The sequence below is a fragment of the Dicentrarchus labrax genome, unplaced genomic scaffold, assembly GCF_905237075.1.
Source record: "Dicentrarchus labrax unplaced genomic scaffold, dlabrax2021, whole genome shotgun sequence".
NCBI lineage: Eukaryota > Metazoa > Chordata > Actinopteri > Moronidae > Dicentrarchus > Dicentrarchus labrax.
In genome coordinates, this window is record NW_026136722.1 from 22,292,974 (window position 1) to 22,314,051 (window position 21,078).

The 21,078-nt window shown below is 40.2% G+C and overlaps 1 long non-coding RNA gene across 3 annotated transcripts in view; it reads right to left on the reverse strand.

Moving 5' to 3' along the window:
* Positions 1–1,273: 1,273 nt before the first annotated feature.
* Positions 1,274–21,078, reverse strand: part of LOC127355836 (uncharacterized) — a 94,545-nt gene continuing 74,740 nt past the window's right edge. Inside the window, exon 3 of one of the 3 annotated variants that reach the window (XR_007881859.1) lies at positions 1,274–1,674. This is a non-coding gene — a long non-coding RNA (uncharacterized LOC127355836). Of the gene's footprint in view, positions 1,683–21,078 lie in introns of all 3 variants that reach the window. The other 2 variants (XR_007881858.1, XR_007881860.1) reach the window with 2 other exon arrangements.

Sequence of the window (21,078 nt, forward strand, 5' to 3'; positions counted from 1 at the left end):
TATGTACCACAGTCCTTTAAAGTAGCTGTAATTAAACCCCTTCTTAAAAAGCCCACTCTTGACCCAAGGGTTTTAGCCAACTATAGACCGATTTCTAACCTCCCCTTCCTCTCTAAGATTCTGGAGAAAGTAGTCGCCAAAGAGTTGTGTGACTTTCTACATAACAATAGTTTATTTGAGGATTTTCAGTCAGGATTTAGAGTTCATCATAGCACAGAGACAGCTCTGGTTAAAGTTAATAATGACCTTCTGATTGCTTCTGACAATGGACTTGTCTCTGTACTTGTATTATTAGATCTTAGTGCTGCATTTGACACCATTGACCATAATATTCTTTTACAGAGACTTGAGCATCAAATTGGCATTAAAGGAACCGCACTAAGCTGGTTTAAGTCATATTTATCAGATCGCTCGCAGTTTGTACATGTTAACGATGAATCTTCAATAAATACTACAGTTAGTCATGGAGTTCCACAAGGTTCTGTACTTGGACCAATACTATTTACTTTATATATGCTCCCTTTAGGCAACATTATTAGGAATCACTCCATTAACTTTCACTGTTATGCAGATGATACGCAGTTATATCTATCAATCAAGCCCGATGAAATTAATCAATTATCTAAATTACAAACATGTCTTAAGGACATAAAATCCTGGATGACCTGCAATTTTCTGATGTTAAACTCAGAAAAAAACAAAATTCTTGTTCTTTGCCCCAAAAACCTTAGAGACTCACTGTCTAAAGATATAGTTACTCTAGATGGCATTAACTTGGCCTCTAGCACCACTGTCAGGAATCTTGGAGTTATCTTTGATCAGTATTTGTCATTTAACTCCCACATGAAGCAGACCTCTAGGACTGCCTTCTTTCATTTACGTAATATTACAAAAATTAGACACATCCTATCACAGACAGATGCAGAAAAACTAGTCCATGCATTTGTTACTTCAAGGCTGGATTACTGCAACTCTTTATTATCAAGTTGCCCCAATAAGTCCATTAAAACGCTCCAATTAATTCAGAACGCTGCAGCACGAGTACTGACAGGAACTAGAAAAAGAGATCACATCTCTCCTGTACTAGCTTCTCTGCATTGGCTCCCTGTAAAATGTAGAATAGAATTTAAAATCCTCCTCCTCACCTATAAAGCTCTTCATGGTCAGGCCCCTTCATATCTTAAAGAGCTCATAGTACCCTATTACCCCTCTAGAACATTACGTTCTCTGAATGCTGGGCTACTTGTGGTTCCTATAGTCTCAAAAAGTAGAACAGGAGCCAGAGCCTTCAGTTATCAAGCTCCTCTCCTGTGGAACCAGCTTCCAGTTGTGGTTCGGGAGGCAGACACCCTCACCACATTCAAGAGTAGGCTTAATACATCCCTCTTTGATAAAGCTTATAGTTAGGGCTGGATCAGGTGAGTCCTGAACCATCCCTTAGTTATGCTGCTATAGGCCTAGACTATCGGGGGATTTCCCATGGTGCACTGAGCTCCTCCCTTCCTCTCTCTTTCTGCACTCATTCATGTTCCATTAATGCATGTTACTAACTTCACTTCTTCCCCGGAGTTCTTGTGCTTTCTCGTCTCGCAGGTTCTTGTCGATCCTGGTGGAGCCTCCTGCCATGGTCCTGCTAGATTGCCATTGCCAATACTGTTGTTGCTGTGCACCTGTCTGTCTGTCTGTCTGTCTCTCTCTCTGTCTGTCTCTCTCTCTCTCTCTCTCTCTCTCTCTCTCTCTCTCTCTCTCTCACCCCAACTGGTCGAGACAGACGACCACCCACCTAGAGCCGAAGGATTTGTCCTAGGTTTCTGCCTTTTAACAGGCAGTTTTTCCTTGCCCTTGTCGCCAAGTGCTTGCTCATGGTGGTACTGTTGGGTCTCTGTAATTAATGTTTTAAAGAGTTCGGTCTAGACCTGCTCTATTTGAAAAGTGTCCTGAGATAACTTCTGTTATGAATTGACGCTATACAAATAAATTTGAATTGAATTGAATCCAGTCAATGCTGGATCGTTGTGAAGTATTGAGTATGCTACCGCTTTCCAGCCAGTTATTTATCGTTGCTACCGTTTGTTGCCTGTCTGCTTCTGCCTGCCTGAGCTAATCTCTTGTCGTCTGTTTTTGTCCGTAACTAACCATGTCTCTCTGCCTCAGGAATCATTCCTGGAACTCAGCCCTGGAACCCAGTCCACTCAGCCCAAGCCTCCTGTAAGCCAGCCACTGGATCCCCACACTCCAAGCCTGCCAGCCAGCCACTCTCTGGATCACCCCCACCTCTGGACTCCCACTCTCGCCTGCCAGTTCCCCCTTTTTCACTAATTCACTCTTTGTCTAATAAACTGTTTACACTCTACCTCTTGTCCGATCTACTTCTGGGTTCCCCTCAGAATCCTGACACCAGCCTTATGAAACTGTACAGCCACACACTAGAGACCAAGGGCATCAAGAGGATGGATGGCTTTCCTAGCTATATTGACACCACTGATTTCTCACCATATTTTATTTGTACAAAATCGGTAGGCTTGGCCGAGATTGAAAGGAAGTTAATATGAAAAAATTCACCAGGGGCTGTGGCTCAGGAGGTAGAGCTGGTTGGTGGTTTGATTCCCCTGCTCCTCCCATTGCATGTTGAAGTGTCCTTGAGCAAGATACTGTACCCCAAATTGCTCCTGATGCTATGCATATGAATAAATTAGTTTCCACTTACAATGGCCTTTGCCATCATTGTATGAATGTGTGTGAATGTGGTATGTAGTGTAAAGCAGTCGAAATATTGGAAATGAGCTATATAAGTACTGTTCATTTACCATTTACATCATCCAAAGCAGAATGCCCCACTTTGAAACTCATTCTGGCACTACTGATGGCTGGAATCAGCAGCTGCCAAATTAAGTTGGGTCGAGTTGAGTAAACAGGTTTTGGTGCTGGTTACTGCCCATACCACATACTGTAGCTCTCAGTTAAGTTAGTGATTTTGGGTGGGTGGGCTAACAAATGCATTACACTCATCAGTATGTCACACAGCAGCAACAGTAGCATCACATCAAGTTATAGCAACAACATTGTATAATTTGTTATAGCAAGTGCTCTACAGCAACACTGGGGAAACATACCCAGAAGTAAAATCCACAAAACCAAATAAATCTACAAAACCAAAGCAAAAATAACAGTATTTGTAGAAGAGAGTTGTTTCAGAGCTTAGGCATATCTTATTTAAAAAGCAGCTCATATCGACGGCCTTTCTGTGATGCAAACAGGTTAATCACCATGTCGTTAAAGTCTGCTGATTTTTGGATGAAGTCCCGCTCAATAGACAGCATAGCCTGTGCGTTTATACTGATACTGACTGGTTTTCCATTCAGCTCATGATGAATGGGGGCAGAAAAGTGTTGTGTTTATTATTTTGTTCAGTGTATATCTTTAGAAGTTTAGTTAGGGTTAAGCCTTTCGGTACCATGGATATGTCCAACAAATTTCATGACTATCTGTTCGAAAGAACAAGTTGAACCACCAGCAGTGCGTTTAGCCTGTCCTGTCCCATTGTACTTCTAAGAAAGGATCCTCTTCAGTGTACTGAAACACCTCTTTACCAGCTCGTTGTGTCTCTCTACAGCGATGCGGTGTAAGTTGACAGGTGATGTTCACTTTACCCAGCAATTACGATTTTACGCTATTTCCAATGTGGCTTGTGCTGCATTCATGTTTCCTAATTTGTGTCTACTCCAAAAAGCAAGAATGGGAAACAGAAAAGTGAATTCCTAGCTACACTCGCTGTTGGCCAGTCCGTTCACTGAAACCATGTAATACAAAAGTTACGATTCGTTTGTCTTTTTGTGTTATTTGCACATCATTTGGATGATGTGACCCCTATCTCTTTACTTCCAATTTTTCCTCCAAAATTGATTAGAAAGTAAATAATCCACTTCGTTCATGTTCATGCTAACGCCTGCCATTACTACAGTTGCTCACTTTCCTCTCTCCACGTTCTACTACGAACTAGCCTCGCAATACTGCGCTGTTATTGGTTGAAGGTCACTGTACTGTGGCAACTGTGCTGTGAGTGGTCAAAGGTCACTGGCTTTTGGGCTGAATGTATTTAGCCCAAATGGGCAGCGTATGAAGGGGGCGTGTCACGACACCTGTCAATCAACATACTTCCATTTCGGTCACCAGGCCTGAACAAAAACAACCAATCAGAGCCAAGAAGGATAGTTGATTGTTGAGTCAGCCCGGTGGATTCTGGCAAATACCATTAGGAGCACTAGGAGGAGCCAGAGGAACCAGATTTCTTCACAGACTGTATCATATTCTACTGTCAGGATATAGTTAAGGTTTTAGCAAATATGACAAAGTTATTTTTATAAAAGTTAACTACTGCAGCTTTAACTGTTTTAAATTAATTTATTTATTACTGAAAATTTTATTAATAAACAATATTTTGTAGCTTCATAACAGATTTCATTAGACAATGAATTTATGATGCCCCTTTTTAACTTATAACAGAGTATGAGTGTATTATTCTTTAACTTCACATCATCACATGCACTGGGCACGTAATTTATATACTCTGACTGAACGCTTGTTTTCTGACGTAGCCACCATACTGAGGAAGTCCATTTTCTTCACAGTTTGGGTTGCAAGTACGGAATAGTTTTGTTTTATGTCTGTATTTTCACCTTGTGTACGTCCTGTTGGTATGTCTTGGCTGTATAATGCACATAAATAATGGCTAAAATTAAGTGTGTGAGATTATCAGTTGTCCGTGTTGAGTTTGCACTTATTCACACAGGCATGATGGCTTTTGTGTGTGCGTGTGTTTGTGTGTATGTGAGATCCTACCCCTGGGGTGTGTGTGCGTCTGTGTGTCTGAAGAGATAGAAAGTGGATGACAAAGGCAGAGAAGGAACGAGGGCAGAGAGAGAGTGTGCGAGAGAGATGAAAGAGACGACGGGTGAGCAAAGAGCGCAGAGATAATGGACGGAAGAAAAGAAAAATAAGTAGGACAGAGAGAGAGGCTGGTGGGGGGGCAGCGATTTGAATTACAGATACTGATGATCACACTGACATAAAAGATAGTTTAAGAAAGCAGGTGGAGAGAGGTAAAAATATGTTAATTCTCAGGTATACACACATCAGTCCTGGTAAAACAAAAACCAATGGCTGTAAGAGAAATTCTAAATATGGCGTGTTTTCTGATCTGCCAGCTCAAAGCTGAAGTAGGTAGTCTTAGCTAGGTAACAAATAAGTTTTTGTCATATTTGCGAAAACGTTTACTATATCCTGACAGTAGTACATGACACAGGATGCATATCAAGTCTGGACAATTTAAGCTTCTCATCTAACGCTGTTTGTTTCCAAAACGCATTTTATGAGTTTTGGACGCACAGGAATGAATGACCGTCGTAACAATAGTCAGGTGACCTTTATTGTCACAGTCAGGTGACCTTTGTCATCATGATGACAATAATAGTAATAATAATTTCTTGCTTATGGTGGGAACCTGAGAACTCTCTAAATAATTTTATTAGGAGTATGGGCTTGACCAGCTCTATTTGAAAAGTGTCTTGGCCCCGCAACATAATGTCAAAAATATAATATAATCCTACGATGGATCCATATTTGATCAGCACTGCCTAGTTTGACAGTTTGATCTGAGTTTGGTGCTTTGAGCTGGACAATCACAAGATAGCCACGCCCAAAAGCATAACCTGCTTTATGGTCTATTTTACTCTAAATGGGACCATCATTTACTAAATGAACATCATGCTGTATGGAAGAAGTCTGAAACTAGAGATTGGGACCATAAACTCATTAGGAAACTGTTTACTGAGTTAATAAAACAAGTGAGAAGTCAGCTCATTTCTTCATAAGACTCAATACTTTCAGGCTTCTTTTTTGCAGCCTATGGAGCTGCCCCCTGCTGGACATTAGAAAGAACGCAGGTTTAAGACTTACCCACAAACAGAGCAAAACATATAACCTTAAATATCAATCAAAAACAAGTTGAAACTATTTATTTATGACAAGTTTGTGCAGTGTAAAGTTTGGTGAGTCCTACTTGAAGAAATAAGAGATTTTGGATAAGGATACAAAAATGTGGGCCCAATCTGTCATGAGTGACTTTAACAAGGGGGACTGCAGCAGGTAACTTTTGTGCCTAAGCCTAACCAAACCTAAACCACTGCAAGGTGGACAATCGATGTCTTTCCGTTGATGGGTAGTCACAAACGAAAACACAAACCTTTTTGACAGCAATGACAAAAATAAACTAAACTAATTCACATGTCCTCAAGAGTCCCTCGTCAGGTAAATGTAAATATTTTTTCCACTCAGTTTTGCTTGCTGTCAGTTTCTGCAGTGACCCTCAGGGATCATTAAAGTTTAATTTTGTCTTGAGGATAGGGGAAGAGAGGTCTGACAGCCATCTGTAAGACACACACACACACACACACACACACACACACACACACACACACAGGTAGATGCTTTTCCACCATGGCAGGTCTCTCTCATTCTCTTTTCCTCTTCCCCACCTTCATTTTCTCTCTCCTGATTATGGATTGACATAAAATGGGTCCTCCTCTACTGTATGCTCAGGGACATTATGCAAGCTCGTCAACATGCTGACAGCTGTGAGGAAGCTTGATTTTGCTCCCTGCTGTAACAGGTTATAGGAGAGAAGGTGATTCTCCCTGGTTAACAAATCTGATTGAATGAATTTACTTCTAAGGATTAAAGGTGTAGCTGAGAAGCCGCAAATATACAAACTGAGGCTGGTGGATCTGTTACACTCGCCACTGTGTGTCGGTCAGAACACAATGAAACAATCCAGAATCCAATATACGTTCTTTATTGTAGGCTTTTGATGTAGGTATAGTTATGATTACAGATGTAGATGGCTATTCTATTCTATGAGTTGTGGTGCTACAGTTTTGTTGCTTGATTGAGCTTCAGAGCAATGTCACAAGAGTAAAAGAGCTTTTAATAAAAGCATTGCATTATGTCATCTGCACTGGATACTCGTTTCAGCCGAGTAATCTATCTATCTATCTATCGATCTATCTATCTATCTATCTATCTATCTATCTATCTATCTATCTATCTATCTATCTATCCTATCATAACACTGTCAGGTGAAGTGAATAACACCTATCTGGTCACCTGTCAGTTGGGGGGGTGTATTAGGCAGCAAGTGAACATTTTGTCCTCCATTTTACAAGTTGATGTGTTTGAAGCAGGAAAAATGGGCAGTGAGAAGATTTAAGGGACTTTGACAAGGGCCAAATTGTGATGGCTAGACAACTGGGTTAGAGCATCTCCAAAACTGCAGCTCTTGTGGGGTGTTCCTGGTCTGCAGAGGTCAGTACCCATCAAAAGTGCTCCAAGGAAGGAAAAGTGGTGGACAGGGTCATGGCCAAGGCTCATTAATGCACGTGGGGAGTGAAGGCTGGCCCGTGGTCCGATCCAACAGACTGAAACAGTTAATGCTGGTTCTGATAGAAAGGTGTCAGAACACACAGTGCAGAGCAGTTTGTTGGTATGGGGCTTCAGAACATTCTGACCACCCGGGTTTATATATATATAAGCAAACACACTAATGGCACCAAATATGATAACATGAATATCATCACCTCATAAAATCTTTCATCATGTTGGCAGCAATATAATGCTGTAATTTGTTAAATGTTTTCCATATTGTATAGGTTTACAATTTTTCTTTTTTTATTTGGCATTGGTGTATGTATATATGATCATTTGGAACTATGTCTGCATGAACAGTAATACATTTGAAGCGAAAAAATAGCAGATAGAACAGGCAGGTCAGGTAGGGGGCAGTATGTACCGTTCCACTGGACACAGTCTGCCTGATATTCACAAGGAGATGAAGAAGTAAGTAATTTATTGGACAAATGGGTTTCTATCACCCACTTAGTGAATAAACAAGCAAGAACCCCCTCAAGCAAACATTATGAGGATGTTAAATCTCAACAAGTTTGCGTCAAGCTTTTCTCGTGCAACGCTTCTTGATCCACATACAAATACTGGAAATATGACTTCTCTCTCTCTAACCCAGTTTCATCCTGTCTCAACCACACACACACTGTTTGCCTTCCTCCATATGAAAAGAGACATCTGTCAAGCCGTGAGGCATTCACATCAAACATTCCTCTATCTATAGACACACACACACATACACAGAATTAAACAGGATTAAACAAAGCCTAGCTAAAAATTGCCCTGTCATTCTATAGAGTCACCATACAACCAGTAGCTGCTGCTGGAAATAAAAAAAGTTGTTTTTCATATCTTTTTTCTTACTATCCAATCTTCCATCCATGTTCTCCTTTTTTCAAAAGATATTTATCCATAGAGGTTTATTAGAAATCATCTACTCAGTAAAACCAATTGTGATAATTAGAATTACATAACAGAGTAGTTTGTAGAGAAAAAGCTGCAGTAGGTCATTTTTATAATTTCATATTTTATAATATAATGTTTTCTGAAACTTTCACCATATTAATGATGGGAATTCCGGTTCTTTTTAGTGAGCCAGATCATTTGGCTCAGCTCACCAAGAAGAGCCAGCTCTTTCGGCTCCCAAACGGCTCTTCATTTTACCACTTTTACCTTTGTTGGGATCCAAGGATACCTTTAAATATGACCTTGTTCATTTGAAGTATTTATTGCAAGCAACCCCCAACACAGACACACACACACACACACACACACACACACACACACACACACACCTCTTTTTCTTCTTCCTTTAAGTTAGATTGTATATTGTGTATTTTTCCTCTCTTTGCTTTTATCATATCTGGTTAATAAATGTTTGTGTTTACATATGCTGGCCTATTTAATTTCGTACAAGAGTGAGTGATACCAACCTCTTCTATGTAGAACTCCAAAGCTCTCACTTTAGGTGTTATTAATGATTTTGGTTGTAGTTATTAATTTAATTCTGACTTCTGAATTAATAGTTTAGTGTAATTTTATGAGACTGATTGACCGATTATCGTTTCCCTTATTTAAGGGTGGTGCCCCGAGGATCTTTAATATTAATTAAAGTCATTTTCTATTATCTTTTGATAATTCTAATTTTTGATAACCATTAATTGATTAAACTAATGCAGTCAGACCACTTGTAACACCCTACGACGTGGAGCCCAACACCTTTTAATAATTCAGCCACATTTAGCACTTGTGATTTGTATGTGTACATATATATCACTTAAAGTATTCAATACATCCTTTTGCTGAAGTAAAAATGTAATTTTCTTATATTAATAAATTGCTGTAGCCAATTGTTTTCATTCCATTTACAGACCCTTGTAACTCTCTGAAACCCTCCAATGAATGCACTAACTTGCTTATAGAACAACTCTGCTACACCAAGCAGATAGAAACACTTAAGCATAGAAATTTTAAAAATAAAAGGACAGCTATTGACATTTAAAATTTTTATTTAAACACACACCTCTAACATAACCAGTAAAGTACTGAAAAAAAGTAAATTAAATACAGGACTCAAGTAAATGTGCTTTGTTAATGCCCACCACTGACATTTGGACAAATAAAACCAACTGCATGCATTGAGCACCAGTAGCGCGGAGATCATTATATCATTCTACCTTGTATTACATTACAAAAAGAAAAACGGCTCCCATCGTTCACTTTAAAGAGCTGGCTCTTTGAGCCGACACATCACTACAATTATATCCTGACAGTAGTACACGAGACAGATAATATGTGAAAAAATCAGGTTTCTCTGGCTCCTCCTAGTGCTTCTAATGGCATTTGTAAGGATCCACAGGGCCTGAATGAAAACAACCAATCAGAGCCAAGACAGATTGTTGAGTGTTGAATCTCATTCTCTGACTACTGTCAGGCTATAGACAGAGTTTCAGCAAATATGACAAAAAGTTATACTGCTTTAAGAATGTAAACGTTAACTACCAAACTAAAGTGGGTTTGTTCTGTCCTTTAAACTAAACAACAAAATATTTACACATATGACTTATCCATTACCTCTATGGTTGGGGTCTGGGATTTATAGTCACAAAAAATACTTGGTTAGGGTTTAGGAAAAGAATCTGTGGTTGCAGTATATTAACAATGACTACAAATGAACGTTTAATGTGTTTTGCACATTTTCATCTTATTGTTTTGACTGATTAATATGTCCAGACACACTTGGTGAACGTATTGGTATCAATAGTCAAGCCTTTGATATCATGCAAATCTTTAGGATTAAAGCTTTACTGAAATGTTCAAATTTCTATTCTGTTTTTTTTATCTTTGCTATAGTTTATTAGTTAAAGCTATAAATGTCTATAAACACTACAGCTATGTTGTATATGTAGTTGAACTGTGTTCTTCCATTATCCCAAATGTTTCCAACAATTTTCAAACTCAGAGAAATCTGTAGTTTTATTCAGGTAACGCTGGATTTCACCAGCCGCCTGTCGATGGTGTCATATCCCCTTTGTGCATGCGTCAGCGTTTATAGACATTTTAATGCAGAAATGTTACAGTTTATAGCTTTACTTTATTTGACCATTTATGTTGCTTCTCTTATTATAACTTATAGAGACACCTTTAATTTGTTTTTGTGACTTTTTAATACTATAGAGAAACCAAGAAGAGTGTGTTGTAAAGTGTGTTGATGAACTTCCTGCTCAATTTTGTTCACCCACCCCATCAGCCAGCACCTATCATCTGTAAGAAAACATGGTTTCTTTCTTTATTTTTCTTTTATTTATATTTCTGCAGATACATGGTTATGGACCAACAACAGCCTGCAGTGTCTGGAGTCTTAAAGATTACCTCTCTCTCTCCAGTGTAAATGTATTTCTGCTCTTTACCCTGGCTAAGCTGCAGGGAGCCACAGAATGGCTTTGGCTGATGATATTTGGCCACGTTTGTTTGATGTTTGTGAGTGTGAGTGTGTGTTTGTGTGTGTAGCCTGCAGTAAGAGAGAACAAGTAGAGACAGAAGGAACAGAAAAGGAGGGAAATATGGAGACTGTCCTGAGCTCACCTGGGCCCGTGTGCTCAGTCCTGTCCACCCTGCGTCATCTTCTCTTCCTCTTGCACTATTCGACACCTTCACAGCGCACATGCATGCATTTGTAAATTATCCATGCACACATGCTCAATGGGACCAATTCAATTTATTGGTGCATCAATAACAGGAAATAGAAACCTCCCAGGGGAGCTCTGATCTTCCCCTTAAGCTGCTGTGGTAGTATCAACACTGCTACTTTGTCTAGGTCGCTACGTTTAAATACTATTTCAGGCAGACATTTCTGTGTGCTGTGTAAGTCTGTGTTAAATGAGCCCTCAGTAAATGCTTGCAGGTGCAGTAGCAAGGCCTGGGGGAAAAAATTTCACTTTTACAGCTTGGTTTAATTACTGATGACATGAATATTATGCCCCAGACACAGATTGCCGTGCCTGGAGATGGTCAGCTCTGAGCTGAGATGCTACCTGCATAATCTGACAGTCGCAGGTCTCCAGGCAGCCAAGGTACCCTCTCCTGAATTTCTGATTTTGCTATATGTTTTCTTATTTATAGCAATGTTTGAAGCCAATGTAACAAGTAGATTTTTATTTCCTTTTAGGATAGAAATTGCCACTGCTGTTTTGCTTATGTTAGCTTGGTTTTGCTGTAGTATACGGAAGCTTATTAGTGCCATGCCAGAAAAAGAAAAAATTATATTTTAACATTCTAACAATATGATTTTTACATTATAACAGGATATTTTCACTTTATAACAAGATGTTTTTCACTTTATAACAAGATATTTTTCACAATATAACAAGATATTTTTTACGTTATAACATATTATAACATGATAACTTTGTTTCAATGTGAAACTCTGTGTTAGAAGGAAACTGTGCTGAGAACAGATACATTAAGGAATGTGGCTCATTTACATGATTTGATTAAGTTCATACTTGGATTGAGACATGGCGAGATTTTGTTATTATTGAGTCCAGTGGATGATATTGTAATCAGTGTGTGTCACCAATAGGCTTTTTCTGAACCCCAATGGACCAGGCGTGTGCAGTAATACTTTATTTCAAGATATAGCAAAAATAAAAATAAATATTCAAAGCTCAGTTACAGCAGAAGTAGTCTGGGGGGAAAGGTGTGTTAATTATTTAGTGGGGTGCTCCAGCTAATGAGGAGTGGGAGGATATGGAGGATGTAGTTACTATAAATACTACAGGTGCATAATATATCACTGTAAAACAATAAATAGGCAAAATCACTCAAAATGACTTGATTCAAGAGGGGTCTACAGCTTAATCAATGCATGTTTTATGTTATAACAATCAGGTTATCACATTTTAACTGAAACATTACAACAATATAAACAGTATATTGTGATCGTTTTTTCCTTTTCTGGCGTGGCAGCAATATGCTTCCATAGTAGTAGGCTAAGGAATCCAAAGGAGCCGAAGGATCTGTCCTAGGTTTCTGCCTTTTAACAGGCAGTTTTTCCTTGCCCTTGTCTCCAAGTGCTTGCTCATGGTGGTACTGTTGGGTCTCTGTAAATAATGTTATAAAGAGTTCGGTCTAGACCTGCTCTATTTGAAAAGTGTCCTGAGATAACTTCTGTTATGAATTGGCGCTATACAAATAAAATTGAATTGAATTGAATTGAATTAAATAGGCTATTTTTAGTCTTTGTTTTTGTTCCTTTATTTAGTATAATGTATTTAAATTCAGTTAGATATTTAATTGCATATTAGGCAAAATCGTTTGTAGACTGTTTTGGTCCTGATAATTGTATCTACTTTATTTGAATATATATTTTCTGTTTATTTTTGTTATTGACATTGTTTTAAAAGGACTGCTAAGCTGCACGCAGTTTCTGTGTGGATAACAGTACTGTTAACTGTTATGTGCAGTGAGCAGCTGCATTAGCTGTATTAGCTGGCACGTGCTGTGTAGTTGTTGTATTCTTGTCTTTTTGCTTAACATTTTTTATATTGCAGTGCTTGCAGTGTGATGTGAATATAGGCCATTTAAACCCCCCAGCAATCAGCTGTAGCATCTCCAGTGTAGTAGCCGTCCTCCTATTTAGTGGCAAATTGTTATTTCTTATTTTGTTGTTTTTGGTTATTTTGTATTGAGTTAAAAACATTTTTTGTAAAATACTGTTTTAGATACATTTAAGACAAGTTTGACTCAAGATAAATGCTTTTTGTTTTTTTCAAAATTCATGTTTTAAAGTACTAGAGTCCAGTCTCTGACTTTTCTACTGTCGCAGATTTTTTTTGGTCTCTGCAAAAAAATGTGTTGGTTTCAACCGAGTCCGGCAATATATTATATTTTTGCTGAAGTAACTTGTCCTTCAAATGAAACAAGCATGCTACAGTGTTGACAAAACTGGTGAAAAAATTGTTAGATAGAGGTCTGTTTTTCTAAGGTACCAAAAACATTTTTCTTAAAAACACTATTCTTATTTTCAGGTGATTATACACCGATGAAAACATACCAATGGATATTATATTCCATTTCTGACAATAGATCTAAATGTTACACACTGGACCTTTAACCCTTATCCTCTTTCTCCTGATCCAACAACACAGGGAAGGCAGGGGCGCCCCCCAGAAATTTTGCATAGGGGTGGCCAGATAGGGCCACTGGAAATCCTGGGGTGGCACTCCGGTGGAGTGGTTGGACATTGTACGGTCACAGGGAGCTGAGCAGCATTTGGTTGTACTTTGAGAACGTTCATATTTTCTCATTATTACAGAACAGCTCAGAAAAGACTTATTTCTGAATTATTATTTCACTCTGCGGCTCATTCATTGTATCTTTGTCTTTAATATACTGTATGTATTAAAGGTAACTGACATTTTTACAAGGGGCCAAATGAGAAACCTGAACTGTGTTGGAGGGCTGAACCAACAATAACTTGAACTTAATTCTACTCAATATAAATTTTTCTCCCATTGTAAAAAGCAGTAAATATATTTTGATTAACTGCTACTGGTAATCAGAAGAATAAGGATATTCTGTAAATATTCATATAAATACATGAAATTGTGGTGTAGGTCAAATAGGAAAATACTCCTATAGAAGTAATGAACAGTAAAAACAAAAACAATACCTCAGCGTTTCATTTTATTTTTAACATATTAATCTTCACAAATACTGAAAAGGTGTTTTGCAGTATGTTAAAGATAACCAATTGCTCAACTTTATACAAAAAGCAATAAGTGCTTTTAATGTTTTTCAGTTCATTTTACTTGTTCAGTGGGAAAAATCCAGTCTGTCTTGGGCTTGAACAAGTGCATTGAAATCTGGCTGAATGTCTGAGGTGGATATGCGAAGGACAGCTGAGAGGTGATCATCGGTTGGAGGATCTGTATCTGGATTTGTTGAACTTCATCACTGAGAGTGTCTGATCACATACGTAGGTAGATCCAAAGAGGACTAGAATCTTCTGAGCATGCCTCCTCGTGTGTGGAAAGTTCTCCTCTTTGAGGGAAGAGTAAAACTCAAGCAGTGCGACTGACCTATAGTGCTCTGCCAGAAGTGTGTCACACTGCAGGTCAATGAGTTCCATCTGAACATCACTGGGTGCCTTATCCACACTGCAGGTGAAGGGAGAAGAAACCATGTGCATTTCACTCTCAACTGTTTTAAAGTCTTGAAATCGCCTTGAAAACTCACCATGCAGTGCTTCTAACATGGATGAGCACCTGTGGAGGTGATCAGCTGATGGTGTGGCTTCCTTCAGTGTTGGCAAGTGGGTGAGAATGTTGTCCTCTATTTGGCTTGAGAGAAGCTGCAACTTTCTCATGAAAGCTTTCACTGCGCTGTACATTTCATGAACAAAAAGGCCCTTGCATTGCAGTTTGACATTTAGTTCATTCATTAGTGGAGTCACATCTACAACAAAACCAAGGTCTGCCATCCAGTCTGCATCTGAAAGATGGGGGGTGTAATTTCCTTTCTTCACACAGAACACGCAAATCTCTTCTCTCAGGTCCCAGACACTTCTCAGCACTTTGCCCAGGCTGAGCCACCTGAGCTGTGTGGTAGCTTAAGTCACGATGTTCAGTCTCATCTTCCTCCAAAAGTGCAACAAACTGTCTGTGATTGAATGCTCTTGCCCTAATGAAGTCAATTCTTTTAGTTACAACATCAACAACATGGTTCATTTTTAACACTGACTTACACAACACTTCCTGATGTATAATACAACGCAAAAATGTCAATTTCTGCTCAGGGCTCATTTCTGTCACTTTGTCCTGCATTCTCTTCAGAAGTCCAACATTTTTCCCCGTCAGATTTGGACAACCATCCGTTGTCACACCTGCCAGCTTGTCCCATTTCAGTCCCAACTTGTCCAAGCAGCAAAGCAAAGCATCTAACTCCCTTGCACGCTTGTGATCAGACAGTTTCTTGTATTTCTCCTCGTGTTTGGTCACGTAGTGGCAATTCAAATTGTAATCCTTTAACGCAGTGACCTGTGTACCACAATCTAAGCACACGGCTTTACCTTTGACTTCTGTAAATAAACATTTAGCAGTCCATGTCTTGTTCAAAACGCGGCATTCAGTATCAACTTTTCTTTTTTTTGCGTGAGCTAACATTTTTTGTCTCTCTGGTCTCTCTCTGTCTTCTCTCTCGTCTCTTCTCTCTCTGTCTCTCTGTCTCTTCTCTCTCTGTCTCTCTGTCTCTCCTCTCTCTGTCTCTCTGTCTCTTCTCTCTCTATCTCTTGTCTCTTCTCTCTCGTCTCGCTCTCTGTCTCTTCTTTCTAGTCTTTCCTTCTCTGTTCGGACAGCCGGAAGTGTTCAGCTCAACCACATCGTAGCTAACACCGTTCAGATCATAGCCCTGGTATGTTTATCCTGTTTATAGCTGTTTATCCGTGCATGTACGTCCTTGCGAAAATTCATTTAAAAAAAGGCACGCTTTTCAAAATAAAAGCAACACAGTTGTGTTGCGTGCGCAGCATAAATACTTTTTTATTTATGTTCTAATTTACGATTGACCTCACGCAGGCCGGACAGGGATGCCCAAAGGGCCGGATGTGGCCCGTGGGCCGTAAAATGCCCAGCTCTGGGTTAGATTGTGCTCACATACCCCTGAGACATATAAACACGTAAGCAAACTTTCAGCGTCTTTCCCAAGGACACAGTTCTTTTGGGAAATGAACCTGTGACCCAGACGCTACAGAACAGCCACGGTTAATGTGAGACAGCATCTCTGTGGTTTAAACCATGGTCTGCGCTATACAAACAACCTGTGTAGAGCCACACAATGACAGTGTGTTCATTTTTAATATTTGCTCTGTGTGTGTGTGTGTGTGTGTGTGTGTGTGTGTGTGTGTGTGTGGCCTGGAGCAAGATTGCCTCTGAGTGATGTATGGGCTGTTGTGGGAGTGGAACAGGTGACCCTGCCATAGCAAAGGGCAGCTGTTCTAATGATGAGGGCACCTGGCTGTGCTACAAATATTTTAATTAGGAATTAGTTTCTTGGCAGTAGCTTCAGTCTGTGGCAACCAAGTCAATATGTGCAGGTTGACTCTACATGTGTAGTGGTGGAGGAAGTATTCAGATTCTTTACGTAAAGTGTAACTACACCCTTCTGTTCTGCTAGCTCCTTCCTTCTCAGCCTGTTTTCTCGAGCAGCCTACTAGGGTCGCCAAAGCTTCATGGAGGGTCGCAAGGCCTTCTTGATTTGATTTGATTGAAGGGTGTACTTTTAAAATATACACAATAGGCCTCTTTCTCAGCATTTTATTAATTTATGTGGTGTTAATTAAAGATACATTTATTTTTAATTATTAATTGTTATTTAAGATATGAACAGAGGTTCACTCTCTGCTCAGGTGAGTCCTGAACCATCCCTTAGTTCCCATGATGCACTGAGCTCCTCTCTTCCCCTCCCTCTCTTTCTGCACACATTCATGTCCCATTAATGCATGTTACTAATTTCACTTCTTCCCCGGAGTTCTTGTGCTTTTTTTACTTGCCTAATCAACGAAGAACAGTAATAGAAGAGATCTGTGGCTTTAGGCCACAAATGGGACGAAAACAGTTATCTGTTTCAAACGCTTCATCACAGGTTAGTTAATGATATCACTGAGTCAATGAAATGACAGGATTGTATCTGTAGAATCAGTTCAGTCTCAGTGATGGTGAAAACTAAAGTTTTTACTGTGAAGAAATATGGCCCTACCATAAAACACCCGCTTTTGAAAATTAGAGGGACTGTTTTCACCAAAAAGGAGGCAAGGCTTGACAAGGCCAACGTACCTGGATGAGTTGCTTTCATCTATACATTGTTAAATAAGGGTACAATATGACTGGGGATGTATTCTTAAAGGGTTAAAGAGGCATTTTTCTTTTCATCTGGACCTTAAGAGAACAATCATTTCTTTTCTAATCTGAGGAACTGTAACTTGGGTCAGTCAGTGGTAAACAAACAACAGTTGCTGCTGAGAAGTGTTTTAATTGAGAAAACATAAATTAAAAAGTCTCCTTCTCCTATTCACCTCACAGGAGCTAATGTGGAGTCTTTCAGAGATGGACCATTAATCGTTCAGCTCCGATGTAGATGCAGTCCATAGCCATGTCCGACATGTCAGGGTACATATAACCTTATCCGTTTGACTGACAGCACTCTCACAATGACATGTAACCTGCTGCGGAGAACTATGACCTCTGACTGTGTGCAAGGACAGAGATAAAGAGTGAAAGAGGGATAGAGAGGCTGCCCTTCAAGGATGAGTACACAGGGAACTGACCTCTAGCATTACAGCACATGTGCCTTTGTGCGTGTGTGTTTGCACGCCATCTCACTGTGATAAGGCTCTTCTCCATGCCCCATAAAGCCTCCTTATTGCTTCATCTTACTGCTATCAATCTCTCCTCTGTGTGTGTGCAAAGTCATGTGAATGCATATCTGTGTGAGTGTGTGTGTGCATGAGACGTGGGACATTGGTGCAGTACTTGTGTGTATTTCTGTATGTATTTTTTAGTTTGTACGTGTTTTTATTTGCGTGTGCGTGTGCGTGTGTGTGTGTGTGTGTGTGTGTGTGTGTGTGTGTGTGTGTGTGTGTTGCCTGCATGACTGCACACTGTGTGTGACTCTGTAATGTGCTTATGCTTGAGTGTGTGTCTGGGCTTAAGGCTATTTACTCTCCAGTTTCCATCTCCATTCTTTATTCCTTTTATCTGCAGCCCTCAAAGACTGAAGGACTGTTTTTCTTTGTCTTGGAGCCGGTACAGTCACTATCTGATCTAACCATGCTGCTCTATTTTTACAGCGCCCAGCTTTTATGCTGTTTAACCCCTCTAAGCACCCACATACATACTAGGATTTGATGTTAGAGGAGCCGGGTGTCGGGTAAGAGCCGGTGTCATCAGGGTCATCAGATGGGCAGCAGAAGTGTGGCTCAGTGATCAGAGACGCTGTCCTTAATCCAGAGGATAAGACTTAAAACAAGCAGTGAGTGAGAGGATCCAGACTGCTCAAGCAAACAAAATGCTACAGCTGGAAACTCACTTTGAATATGTCCAGATATTAATAATGGGCGGCTGTGGCTCAGAAGTAGAGAAAGGTCATCCACTAATTGGAAGGTTTTTGGTTCGATCCCCGGCTCCTCCCTACCCCATGTCAAAGTATCCATGCAAAATACTGAACCTCAAATTGCTCCCGATGCTGTGTGTGAATGAGCAGTTAGTTTCTGTTCGAGGGCTTTGCTTCAGCACTGTGTGAATGTGTGTGAAAGGTGCTATACAATTACAGGTTAATTTACCATAATGTGTAGAATTGTACATATTCATTATGCATTTTGTGCATGGTGTGGACAAAACAGCTGATCTCGCTAATGTCGGCCGGCATAGTGGCCAGAACAGCTGATTTACCAGCTGAACTCTGGAGAAAACACACTGGGATGCAGAGGAGGGAAGCAACGTCGGGGGAAGAGAGGAAGGTGGAGACGGGACGGGTTTATGGAGAAGATTTAAGCAGAGTCTCCCCTCTCTTGTTATGGTGAATGTACGGTCTCCTAGCAAGATGAACGACTAACGGCATTAACGCAGAGCCACGCAGAGTGCTGGGAGTGCAGTCTGATGTGTTTCACTGAGACATGGCTGCACAGGGACATTACGGACCGTCTCTGTCAATGTCTTCCACACCGACCGGACAGACCGGGATTGGACCAAGAGCGAACAGCTCTGTGGCCCGGATGATGAACTGCTGGCCATTGGACTCCGTCCATATCATCTACCGAGAGAGAGCCCGCACATCATCATCTTCATTAGCGTACATCCCGCACATCATCATCTTCATCGGCGTACATCCCTCCCTCTGCAAACCCAACATCCTGCTATGTGCCTCTGCTGAAGAGGAAGCCTGCGACCACTTTATACTTACCATTTTTGCATATTTGAAAGTGTGACTTTAAATTATACTGTATATATAGTCTTAATATATGTATGTCTATTACATGTGGAGTAATGTAACGAAAGTAATTTCCTCCTGGGATTATTAAAGTATTTCTGATTCTGATTCTGATATACACTACTGAAACCTAACCCTGTAAAACTATTTCACTATAATGTGTGAGAGGATTTCACTTGGTTATATGAGAGCATTTCAGTATAGTGTGTGAGAGGAATTCAGTATAGTGTGTGAGAGGATTTCCGGCCTTCCGGTTTTCAAAATAAAGGTATTAAGAACAGTAAGCTATATATCGAACCTACATTTAAAATAAAATATATTACATTAAAGTGTTTCATGTGCCCATGATGTATAAAAAACATACTTAATATCAAGTATCTTTACTGCACCAGTGTGGAGAAATGTCAGAATAAAAGTCCCATATTTGTACCTCCAAGTGGCATATTTTCTTATATTTGAGGTACTGTAAAAACACATTGCTCAATAATTCCTGGCTATAGGTGATGCTTTTTCATTATACTTCAAGAATGATGCAGTAATCATGACAACATTTCACACGAATGTTTAATAACATGTTATAAGAAAGTGATGATAAAGTCATCAAAAACTAAACACAAAACACGAAATCCTACTAGTGATAGTTTAGGCATAGTATAGAACATAGGTATAGCATAGAACAGCGCTGTTCTGTCCACTATACTGACCGCCCAATGTGAGCTGGGTTAGGCTACAGGGACCTGTTTCGTGATCAAATAGAGTTGTCCCGATTCCGATACCAGTATCGGGAATGCCTCCGATACTGCCGAAAATGCTGGCATCGGTATCGGCGAGTACTGGAGTCCAGGCACCGATCCGATACCACATAATTTATTAGAAATAGGAATCTATTTACTGGTTAGCTCTGTTAGCTCTGACACAGTTCTTCTTCGCTGCTCTTAAAACAGTTGCGCTGTGCTGCCATCGGCAGCTGCTGTTTTAGAGGGGCGAAGAAGAATTGATCACCTGACGCCTGACACCTGTTAAAAGGAGCTAACGTTAGTGCATCATGACGGCGGTTTGGCAGTACTTTACAGTGGATGTTCCCACCAGTAAGACGGCGACATGCATGAAGACGTGATAATCATATCACAGCAGTGGCGGATTGTCGCGCTTGATTTTGAAATAAACAATCCGTCGTGCGGCTCATTAGAGTATCTGCCTCGCTGAAGCTCACACAGACTGAGCAGCAACGTTGGGCACAAACACACCCCCTCCTCTCTTTTTCTGAGGCTCTCTGTCACAGCACTGCAAGCAGACACACACACACACACACACACACACACACACACCAAGTTGCGCTCCCCTCCTCCCTCACCTGTAGTTCTACATGCTTGAAAAATGGAGCGAGATCGACAGCCCAAGAGGAAAGGTGGAGCAGAGAGGGAGAGGCTTAAAAAGCTAAAAGCACTGGCCACAGATCAGCGAGGTGCTGCAAAATAACTGACATGTTTGTCAGTAAGGGAGCAGGTCAGACATTAAACACTAGTGGTGACAACAGACACACAACCAGAGCCTATCCAGTACCACTAGCTTAATGAGGAGGTTAGTTCCACTTTGTGGAAGCTGATGGGGCTAAAACTGACTTAATAAAACAAATGT